The sequence below is a fragment of the Aotus nancymaae genome, unplaced genomic scaffold (genome assembly GCF_030222135.1).
Source record: "Aotus nancymaae isolate 86718 unplaced genomic scaffold, 86718_ANA_hifiasm-v0.15.2.pri h1tg000076l, whole genome shotgun sequence".
In the NCBI taxonomy this organism is placed as follows: Eukaryota; Metazoa; Chordata; class Mammalia; order Primates; family Aotidae; genus Aotus; species Aotus nancymaae.
In genome coordinates, this window is record NW_026988491.1 from 10,294,756 (window position 1) to 10,313,561 (window position 18,806).

Here is an 18,806-nt window from a genome sequence, read left to right on the forward strand (position 1 = left end):
GGACGCACCCGTGACACAGCCTCAGGAAGTCCTAATGACATGTGCCCAAGGTTGTCAGGCCACAGCCTAGTAAGAAGTACATTGGTTTGGTCTGGAAAGGTGGGACAACTTGAAGCAAAGGCAGGAAGACTTGAAGCAGGAAGGGGATCACAGATAGGTGAGACAGAAATGGTTGCATTCTTTTGAGTTTCTGATTAGTCTTTCCAAAGGAGGCAATCATGTATGCATCTATGTCAGCAAGCAGAGGGGTGACTTCGAATAGAATGGAAGGCAGATTGGCCCTAAGCACTTCCTGACTTGACTCTTCCATTTAGCTTGTGATTTGGGGGCACAACGTTTATTTTTCTTTCACACCCATTTACTTGTACAAATTAAAAAATAAATTAAATGTTTACTGCTTTCAAGCAGAAAAAAGGTTACATAATCTCTTCCTCTAAATTTCAAACTCTGTCATGGAACTCACAGACAGAAAGGTCAACAGATACAATGGGCCCTGCTTACTGAGCCTCCTGGGAATGGGAGAGCTAGGCTCTACACACTGCTGGTCATGGTGTGGGCCTATGGTCCAGCAGATCCTTCTCTAACATAGCTCTACCTTATTGAAATTCAAGGGCATGAGTCACTTTGTCATTGGGTGCTCATCAGTGACATCTGTTGCCAAAGCATCTGTACTTACCTGTCATATGTTTAGAAACTGTTGGACACCTTGGAGAGATTCGAGATTCAGCTGCAGCCCAATGTTGATCATTATGCACCTGTTTTAAATATAAGTATACTCTTGATTGTGTAGCTCTTAAAATTATATTTATGCACATATGTTTCTATATGTTCATGGAACTCATGCCTTTAAATATTAGAAATTGAACATAATTTCTAAAAACCATGTATGTACAAGTATAATATTTCAAGGTGTCTGCAAATTAATTAAGATATAAATTTTTATTGCAGGTATATGTATATTTTCTTTTTTTCCTTTTTTTTTTTAAATTATACTTTAAGTTCTGGGATACATGTGCAGAACGTGCAGTTTTGTTACACAGGTATACATGTGCTATAGTGGTTTGCTGCATTCATCACCCCGTCATCTACATCAGGTATTTCTCTTAATGCTATCACTCCTCAATCCCCCCATCCCCTGCTATTCCTCCTCTAGACCCCCACCCCCAACAGGCCCCATTGTGTAATGTTTCCCTTCCTGTGTCCATGTGTATAAAGGATGGTTCATGTACTTTGCAGGGACATGGATAAAGCTAGAAACCATCATTCTCAGCAAACTGACACAAGACATAATTTTACTACATGACTGCAAGTCGAGACTGTCCTATCTCAAAGTAATTTGAAAACTGTAATTTTAAGAAAATATAAAATGTATACATAAGCATGAAGAGTATTGTTAACTATGGCAGAAAAATATTTTACTAAGGATTGCAGCCATATTTAAAATTAAGAATGTGCTTTTATATTTAGAACTATTTGATGGGATTTAATCATGAATAAAACTCATAGAAATAAAAGTTTTGTTACAAAGTAATAATGTCCTTCGAAGGTCCAATTCTTCCTTACATAGGCTCCTTCTATGTCACATATTATGACTGAGAACTATTACTCTAGTTCTCTTATGAAAAATTATTTTAAATAACAGCCTTTGGAAGAAAAACACAGAAAAGCAACTTAAACTAGCTTCGTAACATGGAATGTTAGAGGTAGAGCCAAAGGAATCAAAGAATGAGATGAGCAGGAAAGAACTAATCTTCAAAGTATTTGCTTTAAGGCAGTTGATGTCCATCTATGCTGTGTATACCTGACTTTGTTCCTTTTTGCTGCACACTTGCTTCCTAAATACTTTGGGAATATCAGCACCAACAAGAGCAATTTAGCACTTGTGGGTGCTAAATGAATTAATTTAAAATAATTTAATTCCTACTATCACAGAAGGACTCTTGTTATTGTTATTCACAGTGAAAGTGTTTCGGTGGGCTGGTCGTGTCGGGGCGGGGGGCGGGGGGATCTATCGGCTTGTTAAAAGTTAAAACTCACTGAATGAATTGTGGTTGGCTCTCGCTTAGTGTTTGCTTAAAACACTAGCAGAGATTAGGTTCATTGTTTACTCCACGAGTAAGTCAAATGTAGATAGAGTTGTGTAGTTAGAGAAGGAGTAGATCCCATTTTCACCAATATTTTGATAAAAAATGAAAGGTAGTCATGATAAGAGAAGGACTCCGGTCAAGGGAACATGAGTGTCCTCCACAATGGCTGGACAATAATACTGAAGCCAACTCATTTTTTAAAAACATTGTAATAAAAAAAATTCATCCTTATTTTAAGCAAAAATAAAAAAAATCCCACCAGTTTGTCTTATCTCTGAACTCTGGAGCTATGCCAGGCAGTCCATTCCATTACATGTAATGTGTCTTCTAGCATTTGAAAATGTATTCCAGGGCGGCTGGAGCGGCGCAGGCGGTCGAGCGGGACGGGCTGGGTCGGCGGGGCTGCAGCTGCGAGGAGGAGCGGCGGGGCTGCGCTTGGCAACCGAAGGGACAGTGCGCGGGCGGCCGAGAATGCTGCGGGGCGGCTGCGCCGGCGCCCCTCGCTAGTGACGGCTGCTCCGCGCCTCAGGCGGCCGAGGCGGGCTCGGCGCGCAGTTGCTGCTCCGCGCACGCGCCCGGCGGCGCTCCTGGTGCTGACAGCGCGGGCCTCAGGAGCTGGACGAATGTATGACAGCATGTCCACAATGGTGTACATCAAGGAAGACAAGTTGGAGAAGCTTACGCAGGATGAAATTATTTCTAAGACAAAGCAAGTAATTCAGGGGCTGGAGGCTTTGAAGAATGAGCACAATTCCATTTTACAAAGTTTACTGGAGACCCTGAAGTGTTTGAAGAAAGATGATGAAAGTAACCTGGTGGAGGAGAAATCAAACATGATCAGAAAGTCACTGGAGATGTTGGAGCTTGGCCTGAGTGAGGCACAGTGCTTTAAATTCCTTCTCTGTAAAAAGAACATAATATTAAGACAATATAATGTTATTGTTGCAAGGATTAAATAAGGAATACCTAGAAATGAATATAATATATAGAAATTGCTAAATAACTGTTATGTATCAAACCTATTTATATAAAAGGGTATTTACAATAACTCAGTGTTTTTATTTCTTCCCCTGGACCAATGGTAAGGAAAGCATTTTCTATCATGATATAGTATACAATCAAGCAAATACACACAGACATACATATGCAGTTTCATAATACTTATCACAAAAAACAAACTCTCAGAACATTTACCCCGTGGATATAGCACCTGATTTTTCCCTTGTATCTTATATCCTGCCATTCTATTGTATACCATAGTTCACTATTTTAATCTACATTTTAAAATGTTGGTCAGGACTCACTAAATCAATTTCCTGATTGGCTAAAGTGTTTTTGTAATGTTCTCAAAGACAGTACATGACCTTCTAAATCAGGGTATCATTTACTACATTATCTAAATTAACTACATGTTTAACCACTGGTATTTTCTCTTTATTAAGTTTTTGTCTTCAAGAATGCACAGTTATTGGGAGCAAGAAGTTGTTTCTTCCTCAGTGCCTAGAACGGTGCCTGACACATATATTTTTAATATGTGATCAATTAAAATATTATGGCCTTATAAAATATTAACTAAAATGGATAAAATACTATGAAATCAAAATGTTATATTTAAGTGAAATTATCAAAAGGTGGATAAATAAAAGAAAGCAGATTGCTTGGTTGAACATTATGTTTGAACAAACATATTAATGTAAAGAAGTGTATACCACAGACCAAGAATAACACAATGATACCGTGGAGCATTTAAAAAGAGTCTAGACTGAGAAGAGCTTTTTTATCTTTTATTTATTTGTATATTTCTTAGAGACTGATTGTACTCTGTCATCCAGGCTGCTGTGTAGTTCACTATCATAGCTGAATGTAGCAACAAACTCCTAGGCTTAAGCAATCCTCCCATCTCAGCCTCTCAAGTAGCTAGGAATACAAGCACATGCCATCATGCCTAGCTTTTTTAATTCTTATTTTTTAAATTTTTTTAGAGATGGGGTTTCACTCTGTTGCCCAGGCTGGCCTTGAACTGCTGGCCTCATGTGATCCTCCTGCCTTTGCCTCCTGAAATGCTAGGATTACATGCATGAGTCACCACACCTAGAGACAGGGTATTTAAAGAATCAAAAGAATTCAAGAACATTCAAAGTAAAGACAATAAATTTGATTTTATAAAATTGTAAAAGTCATAGTGTGCTGGGAAATATGTGTTTTAATATTTGAAACATGTTTAATGTCAAAATCCACTGAAAATTAATATTCCTAAGATTATTGGTTGTATTTGTATTCATGCTTAGATTTACTCAATATACTTTGTCTTCATTTTAAATTTGGTAGCATTCTGGTTTATGTAAAAACATAATCATACAGGTAATTACCTAGTTAAAAATGCTGACAGTTACCAATAAAAGTATTAATGTATCCATCCTAATTTAGATATGTGGAGCTTCTAATGCATTATTTTCTAATTCATTTACACTCCATATCGCTCTATTAAATTGCTATGAATGTGCAGACTTGTCAGAACTGTTTTTATAAAATTTGATGGCAGATTAGTAACTATGTATACATAGTGAATTAAACTCAGTGAACTGTCAGTAAAACTTGATATTAGTTGGATATTTAAATTGAATTTGTAACTCATTTTTGAATAGGTTGTGTTATAGTCCACTATCTTAACATAACTGAAGCAAACAAGTAGAACCTTATTAAAAAGTGAAATAACATTAAGTTAAATAAGCAAAAATGGATAAATAGAAGATAGCAGACAGCTTATTGAGCATTATGTTAAAAAACATATTTATGTAAAGATGTGTACATCACAGACCAAGAATAACACATTGATGCTGTGGAGCATTTAAAAAGATTCTAGGATGAGAAGAGCTTTTTTATCCTTGATTTATTTGTTTATTTTTAAACACACATTAATAGCAATGGTGTACTATATTTAATGAAATAAAACTCATAAATAGCCCAGTAAATAAAATGAAAGCAATTACAAAACTTAGAAAGACCATTATTCATGGGCTGATAAATGATTGTTGCTTAGCATCTGAAGGGTCAAGATTCCACAATGTATGTGAATTTTTCCAAATATTTCTATTCTAATCATGGAATACTATATTTATAGTCTCTCCATCAAGTCAAAATTCTCAGCAAGAAAAGGTAAAAAGTTAATTCGTTCAATGCGATTTGGCAAGGCACACGCTTCTTTTCTAGATCTAACCTCTAAAAATTTTGCTTTTGTAGCCTTTATTTTCAACTGAGTTATCCTGAATTAACGAATCCTTCTCTCTTCATATACACTATTGCAGATACACATATATGACTAATGTGTGTGGGTTTATCACTCTTCAGAAAAAAATCAATTTCCAGAATACAAAGTCTTGTGAGTTAAAATGAAGAAATTGTCAAATACACACACACACACACACACATAGATATATGGAAAAAGCATTAAAATGCTAGTGAATAAATCATAATAAAACAACTTCCAAAGTTGATGGTCAACTATACAATTTATTACGTAGATTTGAAAAGATTATTTACATTTTTCTTCAAAATGTTTATCAGATGTAAGATGTAATAACAAAATTACTCCTAGAATTACACAGTTGTACAGTTTTTGTCAGAAAATTTTATATTATATGTGCAAAAGGTTTATCAAAATTTAATTTATGATGAAATTTTATATATAAATATATGTATAATTAAAACCTCCAGCATATAACAGAATTTTTAATCTAATATCTACTTTATTTATAATCTACTATATACTTAAGTGACATTATTGGCAAGTAATTAGGTATAGAGCATTAAGTGTGGGATTGGGTTAGAGAGCTTGATTTGATTCTTGTCTATATAACTCATTTCTTACGAAAATTTGAGTGAATTTCTTATCTATGACTCCCTGTGCGCAGCAATTCTAATGTAGTACCGAGACTGCATTACTTGGAATTGCAAATTTACCTGCCCCAGCTTAGGTTTACTAAATTACATTCTCTGAGGTCCTGCAATCCATGTTGTCAATCACCCGTGAGGGGATTCTAATGTAAGCTTAAGTTTTAGAATGACTTGTATAGTGGGCTCTTTTATGTCCTTCCCAAATCCCTTATTCACAATCTGCACATTCAACTCCTCAGATTTCAGACTATCAGCTGCCATAGATGCTTAGCTGTAGAATTCTCTCGGATTCGCCCTTAGCTAGGCTTGCTCAGAAAGTAGATCAAACTGCAGCTAGGAGCTGTAGAGAGGCAGCAGATGGTAATTTTTTCTGTCATTCTATACAAGTGGCCTGACAATCCAGAAAGAGTATTATTTTTGAATTTGGGATTGAAATATGAATTAACACTTTTGACTGGAAACTTTTAATTCCTAAATCAAGAATAGGGCTTGCCACTTAACATGAGTAGATACACTTAATACACTTAACATGTATTATTTTGCTACACAGCTAGTGTTAATGGTGGAAGAAGAGCTGAATAGGGGAGCAGGAATATTCTTTCTTTGTATGTGATAGATGGTGATGTAAACTAGATGCTCTATAATCTCTGCACTGGCAGCTATACAAAGCTGACACTTTCATGAACTTTTTGAGATACTCTTCAGAGATTTTTACGCTGTCTCTTCCCCCATCACAATTCCTGTGATGTTGTCAATGAATGTTCACCCATTCCTGGCATTACCATAATCCCCTACTTACAGACTCCCACTGTTGAAGTATCTTGCCTTTCCCTGTGGTTCTCTTAGACTCACTTTCAAATGGCCCTGAGCTGACTCTCTATCCCTTATGGGTCAACTATGTCCCCAAACCCTCAAGAGGGCAGATTGAACTCAAAGCAACTATTGCCTTAGAGAGGACATTCTGTGATGTTCTCCAAAGGCAAAGCATATGCTCCAAACTCTTAGTGATTTCATGAATGCAATTTCAACAGCCTTGAGACAACCTGGATAGCAAAAACCTTATATCACATAGAAGCCAACTGCTCTCTCCAAAACTTTCCTTAATGCCACTTTGCAAACCATAATTATTTGTTTGGTGTGAGTTTGAGCCATCTGATTGATGGTCAACAGCCTACATTTCTAAATTATAAAATACCAGCTATGACATCTCATTATATGAGTGAATATGTGTGAATATATATAGATTTCTAAATGTAATATTTATTGTGAAATCTTCATTTCATATTCTTATTTTTTAACATATCTTCATGTTTACTGAGGGATGCACTAAAGATAGAAACTATTCTTTTACTATGATATCCATTTTTAAAATATTATACTTTTTAAAATTCAAGACATAAATGTTCACAAGTCTTATTAGTTATGAGTTTGCATTATTCTTTTAAAAAATCTCTGTATTCATTAGAATCTCAATGAATCTTCACCACTCTTTGCTATATCAGCAGAAAAGATATTTAAGCCTTTATATGATCTGCCAGACATGATAGACAGCTGCTTTATAAATCTTACATAGATCAATAAGAAGGAATTATGAAGTTTTTTTCCCTGCAAGAAGCAAAATCAGAAGACATTTCTTAAAGTGACATTATAATACTGAATAACTATAAAGGAAATGACATAGTGTTAAAATTACGTTTTTAGCATTTAATGGAGTCTGATTAATCACAAGCAGTTAGAAGAAGCTTCATAAACTTCAGTAATATAGTAAACAGGCAAAATTGTATTTCTTTTGAAATATTTTTAGAACAAAAATGAGTTGAGATGTATTACAGAAAAATGACGGAGAACTTTCTAAGATGAAGAAATGGCCCATTTCTCAAATAATTTAACATTGTTTACTAATTGATTCATTAAAAATTCACTCATAAGATAGCTGTCATATAACAATATTTTTTTAAAATGACAACATACTTGACAATATCCAAGTGCTGTTTTTGTAAATAGAATAAGTTGCTGTAATCATTTTTATTTTTATATTTGATATCTTAGTAGTTATTATGTTGGTAACATTGATAAAAAGTTTGGCAAATGCCATGTATTACAAAAATCATGTTTTAATGTATTTTCTGTATATTATGTATTTAAAATAAATTTTGTTGACATGCTTGAAAACATTTTGAAATGTATTTATTTTTCCATTGCCATTTTTGCCACACATATAAATATATGTATTTGCCACATATATATAATATATATATATAATATATTTTTTATATACATATATATAGACCTGTTTTATTTGGTGAGCAGAGTACTTGTAATAGCAAGAAATACCTTCACAGAAATTATTTACTCTTTAATTCTCCACTGTTCAATCCTTACTGTTGTCTTCATCTATATAAGCATAGATGTACAAAATGCACGTGATCCCTGAGGCACATTAGTTGTGATCATAATTCTGATATCAGAATTGCCAAATTTGTTCCATTTAAAACATGAGTTAATTATCTTTCTGTTTGAAGAACAGAGAAATGAACATGGTAAAGACTGCTAAACAAACTGATGTGAATATGACATATAATAAAAACCTGGAGCAAATGATGTTAGTAACTTAACATACATTTTTTGAAATATACTTAGGTGACAGCCTAGTTTTAAGTGTAAGTATATTGCATTAAATGAGAGAAACAATGTTCCAGGGCTCAATGCTACTATATTCAAATAAAGAAAGAAAAAAAAAATCAGAAAAAGGCAAATAAATGAATACTGGTTTGTATTGTGATAAACACTGTAGTGGATATATACTGCAGTAGACACATATACTGGGGGTGTGTGTGTGTGTGTGTGTATGTGTGTGTGTGTATGTGTGACAAAGAGAGGTGGGAGAGTGGTCTGTGCATGAAAATGTGAGAGGTTGTTAATCAGCATGGTCTGCCTGTATAAATGATATTATAGCTGAAGCTAAAAAGTTGATAATTAGTCAACTAAAAGAATACCCAGGAAAATGGGGCTTGAGAGGATAACAAGTTGCAGTTTCAAGACCATGAGACAAAGAAATCCCACAGGATGAAAAACAAAGAGAATCAAATAAAAAAAGAAAGAAACACAGAATTGTGAAGTTAGCTTAGAGAAGTAGGCAGGGACCAGATAATGTATGACTGTTGAATGTCCAAAGGAGTTTGCAACCTAATTGCAGAGCAAAGCAAAGTCATTGTGTATATCTGGCTGAATATAACATAAATTAACCATTTTAACCGTTTACAATTGTATAAATCAGTGACATTAAGTATATCATTTAGAGGTATGCAACCATTACCAACATCTTCAGACATGTTTCATCTTCTGCAAGTGAAATTCTATACCCACTAAACACTATCTCCCTATTCTTCCTCCTTCCAGACCATGGAAACTGTTACTGATAAACCAGGAGTTTGGCCTACATCCTGTTGCTTGCTGCACAGAAAGTCATTCGCTGTTTAACAATGAGTATCATCAGGGAAGAAGACTTAATTTGTGTGTAACAGCCAGTGACATGGGAGATTAGCATCAAATTAATCCCTCAATCCACTAAAATTAGGGCTTTATTCAGCATGAAAGAAATGTTACCATGTGTAGGATAACAAGAAGTAGAGAGGGGTAAGGAGAGGAATTGGTGAATAGGAAGCAGGTAGTTGGTCAGGCAATCATGATGGGTAAGAAGTTTGGCATCTCATTGTCCAGAAGCAGTGATCGGGTGAGTTTTAGTTCCTTGATACTGCCTGCAAGGGCTGATGGTTGGTTTCCCCAGATAATACAAAGGTAACTTTCTCAAATTTTAAGACTGACAGAGTTAATTTCTATGTTTCTTTAGAAGAAACTATGAACACTAGTTATATGAGACAACGCGGCTGGTTTCAGTCCTTCCACTTTCTAATTACTAATTACTCAATCATGGGAATGTGGTCATTAATTAATTTTTTTTTTTTTTTTGGCTGTTTTACACTGAGGAGGGGTGTTTTGGGCAACGCCATACCACGAATGACCACTTGACCACCCAAGAATTAAAGATTAATTTACTATCATAGTTTCTTTTCTGAGACACAATTTTTTTCTAGTCCCTCACTTTTCTCAAGGACAAATTGTAGCAGGACTAACCTAAGTGTAAAATAGGCTTCAGTCTCACTATATCGGGCCTAATTGCTTACACAAAGTATAGCAGGAACCAATGTCCATACAGGCTCTTCTAAATTGGCTTTGATGAAACCTCTCACAAGGAATTTCGGACTGGACTTCTAAAGGCCTCTGGAGCCCAGCCAAGGATCCATCAGCACCTATAGATTATCTACATGAATTACGTGAACTTCTTTTCACTTGAGGCCTTGAAGCAACTTGAGGCTCCTGGGCCTGTCGGAAAGTGATCATGTCTACTTATCACAGGCCAGGATCTCCACAAATGGACTGCATAGACAAGATACAAGGCTATTCCTCCTTAGGCATTTTCATTGGCTCTATAAAATAAATCTTAATTTTTCAAAGCAGTATTCTCATACCTGAAAATATGCCATTTCAGCCAAAGTCCTGGAAAATAAACAGTTCTTCTATCTGTGTCTTGTTATAAAAGTAAACAGATTTTCACTGACAGAAGTCTTAGCACAGCCATAGTTAAAGAAACAGCTGAAAAGGAAATTTGGTTATTCTTAGGCATATAGTTATTTATTAAATTATAATCATTACTGCCAGCATATATAAGACATGTTAGAATTTTAGAAATCTCATATAATTTTGGAATATATATTAAGATTTGTGTAAATATAACAAATACATTTTAACATGTTATGTTTGACAATTTTTTTAATATTAAATAAGCCTAATATGTCTCTCTTGGACTTCAGGGGACCCAATATCCAAAAAAATTTATGTTCAGGAAAAAAAGCTAAAATTAGAACTTGAAAGTTTGCTTTTGGAAAGTTTGTCAATGTTTTTCAAATATCACACTTGATATCACAAAATAGGATCACAGATCGCTATAAAATAGTCTTTCATTTGATCAAAATGATAATTAAAATTTTTTTTTTAAATGAAAATCTTTCTGTCTGATAAAATACTGTTTCTCAAACAATATGTCTTAGTAAAGACAGCGTGGTCCAGGCATGATGGCTCACACCTGTAATCCCAGCACTTTGGGAGGTTGAGATGGGCAGATCACAAGGTCAAGAGTTCGAGACCAGCCTGGCCAACATGGTGAAACCCTATCTCTACTAAAGATACAAAAATTAGCTGGGCGTGGTGGCTGGTGCCTACAATCCCAGCTACTCGGGAGGCTGAGGCAGGAGAATCATTGGAACCTGGAAGGCAGAGGTTGCAGTGAGCCCAGATTGTGCCATTGCACTCCAGCCTGGGTGACAGGGTGAGACTATCTCAAAAAAAAAAAAAAAAGATGTCAACTAAATCTGTCACTTTCCTCTTCCTTTGATTTTGCAATTTATTTAAAAGGTAAATAGAATTTTCAAAATTATTTTTATTAATATTATGTAAAATTTTTGTTTACAAAATTTTACCTTTGTAAGTCATATTATTAATGTTAAGGTTAATTTTAATAAAACTTCATAAACAAAGTTATTTAATTTTAATTAGTTTGACCATAAGGTAAAATTTTTGAAAAGCATTTATAATTTTTTATTAAGGAGCATATTAATGCTCCAAGAAAATCCTATTTTTTTTTGACACAGGGTCCCAGATGTTGGCCTTGCATTAGCGCGCTTTTGATATCAATGTTTAACTTACAGAAAAACTGAATTAATTTTATCCCTCAAAATCAGACCTTAAAATCTCACATACCCACCTCTTCTGAAATAGTGCTTAGGCCTAGAGGAATTGAATAGTTTTAATTTCTGGACCCCTGCTGCACAAAAGCAGTTCATTTTGATTATTGCCTTCTCTCAGGTCTGCAGATGAGGCTTTGATTGATGTCAATGTCTAAGAATTAGCAAGATTTGGTAACATTTTAGACCCAGGAGTAAAACCCTGTGATTTAACAAATCTCTCTCTACTTCCACAAATTTGATGGAGATGAATTTGGGGGAAACTCCAGGATCCCTAATACAGTTCTAGAGAAAATCTGATTAACACCAACCCAATATTTGCTGAAGGTTTGGTATTCACTTGGAAATATCAAAATAAGCACTGCTGCAGAGTCCTGACCTCAGCAATTCTGACGTAACGAAAGATAATTAGGGTGGGTTCTATTTTCACCTGTAATGAGGTTGTGCTGAAGGGGTTTCCAGGTCAAACTCGGCCCTCTTTTTCCAGGTCCACGGAACACTGCTCCATGTGTGGTGAGAGGGGCCTCTCAATACATTCTTCATAGTCAATAGCATAAAGGCCTGGGCTCGTAGGAATACCTCCAGGCCATACATACTGAGCAACATTCCCACAGGTTGGCTGGGCAATGGATAACCAACTTCCGTGGGCAGCTCCAAGTACCTCGCTTCGCTAATAGTGATCTCTACTCCAGCTCCTGAAACAAGCTACTGCTGTTAACAGGTACAGGCTGGCAGGACTGAGCATCCCATCCTTCCTGACCAAACACCTGTTCCAACTGTTCAAATGTGTAACTGCTCTTTTCTTTTCCCAACGCCTTGTTCTTTCACCGATTGTAACAACTGCAAAGGGTCAAAGTAAGTAAATCTGGTATCGGGTTGTATAAGCAGAGGAATCACACGTAACCTATGAAGGTGGCTCTTCCTCACTATTCAGCACCAGTGAGGCCACAGCTGGAGCACAACATTCAGTTCTGAGCAAGGAACCAGCTTGATGCGCTCCCAGCGCTTGAGACAGGGTCCGCTCCTAGACCAGCTCTGCCAGGGCCCTGGACACGCGCTCCTATATGGCTGGCCAGGGTGTCCTTGCTGCCGACCACTGTGCTGCCTCCCTCCAGCTGCTGGTACCGCGTCTCCATCAGCCGCTCATCCCCCACACTGCTATAAACATGTTCCTCTCTGCTGGCGTCCACGACCTGCCCTGGAAGGCGACAGCCCTGCACTCCCATCACCAGGGGAAAAGGAGATGACAACCTTGTCTGGCTTTTATGTGAAGTTAATGCTAGTCTCATAAACACAGTCGAGTGACTTTTTTTTTCCTCTCCTAAAATGTTCATGTATTCTTGGTGTTATTTTTATCCATGTGTGAAAAAATCACTTGTAACTAGGATTTTAATTTTCTAAGACTTTTGGAGATGTACTGTATTCTGTTTTATGTTTGGTTTTCTTTCCTTTTTTTTTTTCTATTGGATTATTATTCCTTTCCAAGTTCAATAAGTTTCAATTATTGCTTTTAAGAATTTATTATATCTACGTTGTCACGGTTTCTGGCATAAAATTGTTTATAATGCCATTATTGTGTTATTTAGTTTAGCAGATCTGCTAAAATGTTCCTTTCTAATTCCTGAGCCTGGTGATTTTTTTTTTTCTGTTTACTTTTTAAAAATTAGTCTTGATAAGGGATTATCAATTTTTCGATTTAGTTAAATTTTTCACTATACATAATCCTATCTTATTTGTTCTGGTCTCTTATTTATAGTTTCTTATTTCCTACTCTTATTACATATGATTTGCTGGACTTGCTCTAGATTTTGAGATAAAAGTCTTAGAGTATTTATTTATTTATTAAATTTATTTATTAAATGCACTTTTGTCATGAATTTCCTCTAACATCTGTTATAGCTTTATCTTATTGTATTTTATGTGTTGCGTGTGTGTGTTGGGTATATATTTGTGACCTAAACCCCAGAAACTGATTTTCTTACACTTCTGCTGACTAGAAGCCCAAGGTCAAGGTGCCGGCAGGGTTGGTTTCCTCTGAGAGCCATATAGAGAATGAATCTGTTCCTGGCCTGTCTCCTTGGCTTACACATGGTTGCCCTCTTGGTACTTCTACACATGGTGACATGGTGGTTGCTCTGTGCACACCTGGCCTTTTTGTCTTTCTCTCTCTTCTTATAAGGACATCACTCATATTGGGTTAGAGATAGGCTTTATTGGCCTCATTTTAACTGAATCACCTCTTCGAAGGCCCTATCTCCTTCCTCAGTAAAAGCCCTCTACTGAGACAAATTGTGCATTCTCAGTCCTTTGCATAATCACAGTGTCAGAAAGACCCCAAGGAAAAGGTACCTATTTAACTCATCTTTTAAGAGTACCTCTTCTCTGAGTCCTTAACATTTCTCATTCTTGATCCTTATAAAGCTATTCATTGTTTGAAAATATATAATATTTTTCATTATATATTAAGTTCTTCTGATAATTATTAGTGAATAATGTTCTACTCTGAACTATCACATCTTAATTCATAAAAACTGGAAGCAGCAGTCTTATATACGTAGTGTTTATAATGTAAAACAAAATAATGAATAAAAATAAAAATTCTATATTTACATAAATATAGTAAAAGAAAAATTAAATAACCTAAAATCCATATAATGTATTTTGAAGTCACTGATCAAACTGTGAATTCTGTTATCTTTTTTCTATTTTTACTGTAGATAAAGCCCTATGGTATTAAATAAACTTAGAATATCACAGTTCCATGCAAAGTTTATATAATTGAATGAAGCTATGAAAGATTCAGTCTATGAGGCATACAACCTGAAGTAATAATTCTCATATCTATCTCAAGTCAACTCCAGCTTCTATTTTATGGGCTTTACAGCAACTGAAATCCTACACCAAGTCCTAATTGAAAAGAATTTGGCAGTCTTGGTTTTAGCTTCCTCTAGACAATATGACACATCCCCAAACTATATTGTACAACTTGGTACAAATTGCAGTTTACTCAAGAGAGACTTAAAATGATGATGAATGACAGATTTTGTTAGAATAAGTTACATATGACTTTGAAAGTGATTTCAACTCCACATTGCGATGCCATAAAATTGAGTCACGTAAGCTAAATCAAAGCTGGCGGGAGAAATTCAGAAATCAGGAGACATTCTTCGTCATGAGAGCCTACTTTGAAACTTAAATAATAACAATGCAAAATACACATTTTGAACACTGGATTTTCAAAAATTATTTTGGCCCTTAAGAAAATAGAAGGTTCTGGATATACCATGTAAGAAAGAAATGGAGAAGGTATGGACTACAACAACTTTTTTAAAATATTTGAAATTCGGTTCTTGTTTTTCAAAATGTAATGGGAATTAATTGCATAACTTATTTGATTTAATTAAAATACATTAAGACTTATGACTGGGAATAAACTGACATTAATTCATATGGTCAATAGCCATGAATTCCACACTGTTTTGTGGCAGGAACCATGCCTTTCCTGTGTTTTGTTGCCCATGGCAGACACATGGTAGAAATTACTAATAAATTCAGATTTAATCAATATATATTAAGTAGACAATTTAACAAATTTTTAATGCTTTTAATTACTCAGTAAACCCAGTGTAAATATTGTAATTCCAAAAGAAGAAAGAATACATATAAAGAAATGTAATAAATTGTGCCATATTGTATATGGAGTAAGGGTAACAGCTAGATTTCTAGTTAATTTCATGTGTTCTTCAGCATCAGCTCTTTCTGTTATAGCTCAAAGTCTCCAACAGTATTCATCTCTTCCTTCGTTTGGTGCTCTGTGAAACACTCTTTAAAAATATCTTCAGGAAAATATTTCAATAGGAAAATATAGCTGCTGACACTTGCCAGCATTAGAATATGCGTCTGTATGAGTGTGTGTGTGTAAGTGTGATTTTTGATTAATTATATACTTTTATACATCGTCCTATCTATGATGATCTCAAGTCAATATATTTATGTTTCCATTCTCATTTTATTCTCTACTCTATATATGATCTTTCCTAGTGCTAGACCTAGACTGTATATATGATCCCCACTTCTGTTTACCTGCATAATTAATAATAGCCATCACTTTTTAATTTTAAACGTGGAGGCATCACTTACATTCTTCATGAAATTTTAGTTTTACAATTTGGAGCATATGTATACTTGCGCATATGTGTATTGCACTTATGTGTTTAAGTATGAATACATATACATATGAATATATATTAATCCCGACATATGTATTAATCTTAGATGAAAATAAACTTTGGAGCTCTGAAGTAACAGTACAGAATTCTCAGGGTTTTCTTTTTAATCATGTCCAATAAGTGAGGGAGAAGAAAAGGTAAAATCAATTAGGTAAACAGTTAAGACTGGTCTTCCAGGAAGCAGCCTGCTTGAAAAATCACAGCTACAGGCAACAATAGAGCAGCCTTGGGAAAACTCAGGCTGCACCTGCACTGCTAAGCAGGCAGGGTCCAGTACAGAAGCTTTTTGTTCTTTGCGTAATTGGTGGGCTCCCAGAGAAAAGTTTCTTCCCCTTTTCAGACATGTACATGGTGGGATCCATGGGAACTTGCACAGGAAGGAGGGGAGCTTACCTAAAACAAACACACAGTTGTACAAACAAGAGAAGCAGTGCTTTGTACTTGCCTAAAGACATATTCACAACTACATAAACAAGAAGGACTTGTGCAGATGGCTTTTCAGATAGTTACCCAAACAGCTACATTGACAAGAGGAGCTTCTGATAAAAGCTTTTGAATTCAGCTGTAAAAATGGTAGCTCACTCAGGCTCCCCTCTCTGCTGTGGAGAGCTTTCTTCTTTTGCTTGTTAAACTTTCACTCCAACCTCACCGTTTGTGTCTGTCCTCCTTAATTCTCTTGCTTAATAGATGATGAGCTCAGATGATACCTTAGACAAGACCAGTGATCCTGACCTGTTTCATAAGTATCTGAAAAATTGATAATTGAATTTTTCATGAGGAAGCCTCATGGGAGATGCTGAGGACGACTAAGGGCTTCTTATGTACCAGGCGTGGGTGAGGGCAGAAATACAAATATGGCTGCCTACACTGGTGTGTTAGTTAGCATGCTAGCTGCTGTAACAAACAGCCCCCAAATCTCATGATGAGTCTTTAACCATGGCTCAGAAGTCTTAGTTCTCATTTACCTCCCAGTCCAATGCAAGGTGAGAAGAGGGCTCTCCTACACCCAGTGATTCAGGCACTCAGGCTCCCTCCCCAAGGTCTTCCAAGACCCCCATCCCTCTGTATCCAGCAGGCAAACCACTGGAGAAAGAAATGAGGGTGGGCGGGCCTCCCAGCACCTCGGGAGGCCAGGTGGGTGGATCACATGAGGTCAGGAGTTTGAGACCAGCCTGGCCAATATGGTGAAACCCTGTCTCTACTAAAAATACAAAATTTAGCCTGGCATGGTGGTGCATGCCTGTAATCCCAGCTACTCGGGAGGCTGAGGCAGGAGAATCGCTTGAACTGGGGAGGCTGAGGTTGCAATGAGCCAAGGTCATGCCATTACACTCCAGCCTGGGCAACAAGAGCGAAACTCTGTCTCAAAAAAAAAAAAACAAAAAAAAAAAGAAATGAGGGTGGAAGATGCTGTAAGGGGTTTTAGGGATATGTCTGAAAGTGGTGCTCATTGCTTCTACCCCAAATTCCATCAGCCAGATCACAGCCATGGGCACCACTTACTTGGAGGGAATGAGGTATCTCTGTGTGCCCAAGAGGAAATGAAATTTCGTGACTGTACAGCATTGCCTTCCCGGTCATGACCCAAGATAATAATAATCATCTAGTGGAAAGATGAGAAAGGGAAGCTGGGAATATAATTTTTTTTTTTTTTGAGACGGAGTTTCGCTCTCATTACCCAGGCTGGAGTGCAATGGCACAATCTCGGCTCACCGCAACCTCCGCCTCCTGGGTTCAGGCAATTCTCCTGCCTCAGCCTCCTGGGTAACTGGGATTACAGGCACGAGCCACCATGCCCAGCTAATTTTTTTTGTATTAGTAGAGACGGGGTTTCACCATGTTGACCAGGATGGTCTCGATCTCTTGACCTCGTGATCCACCCGCCTCGGCCTCCCAAAGTGCTGGGATTACAGGCTTGAGCCACCGCGCCCGGCCGGGAATATAATATTTATATGAAGAATTTATATGAAGTACAATGAACAAAGGAAAACACATAAATTTATCCCTTACGCATTTGGGATGGTCCTTACTGCTGTGTCTGATCTCTGTTGGCTGGAGCCAGACCTCAGAATCTAAACTAAAACCTGATTGGCTAACAACTCAAAACTTTCATAAACGGGTAAAGGCCATGGGGAGCTGGGACATGTCTGTGAGCATGTCCAGCACAGGTATCTTGGTTAAGGTACAAGGACATAGAATACACTACGTGCCTGTAAGCATGGCATGTCTAACAGCTGTATAGGACAGGGCTTCACAAAGTTATTAGCACATTTATTCTTTAACAAGAAAGGAAACTTTAAAAAGGAACTTTTCTACTTCCCACAAGGTCATTCTTTTTCACGTGAGTGTTGCATCACCACTGATCAAATACACAGGCGCTGCAGGGAGGTGCAGGTGCCAGGGGCTGGGGAGCAGGCTGATGGCACAATAGAGGCATGAAAGGTGGTAAGAGCAAAGTTGGGGAAGCAGGAATGCACCTGGAATGTTCAGAAAACCCAGAGAAGACCAGTTTGGCTGGGTCAGAAGTTTTGTGAAGCGATGGGTCATGGAAGCAGCTGGAATGAGGGCTTGGAGCACATGGGAATGACTCTGAACTTGAAGAATTTTGGCAGCTCTCAGCAGGCCCTGAGGAGTGGCTGTGGTTGCGGGTCAGGGTGGGGTGGGGGTTCCCAGGCATCCTGGATGAATCATCAGGGTCAGTTAAAATTAGTCACCACGACCCCTCAGGGAAAGCCAAAAAACAGTTTTGTGGCTTATATGGCAGCCGGGATTTGCCTCGCTGGGGGATCTTTGGC

At 36.9% G+C, this 18,806-nt stretch overlaps 1 pseudogene; it reads right to left on the reverse strand.

The window, feature by feature from the left end:
- Positions 1 to 11,929: 11,929 nt before the first annotated feature.
- Positions 11,930 to 13,008, reverse strand: LOC135268105 (myb/SANT-like DNA-binding domain-containing protein 2; annotated as a pseudogene).
- Between the last annotated feature and the right edge of the window lie 5,798 nt (positions 13,009 to 18,806).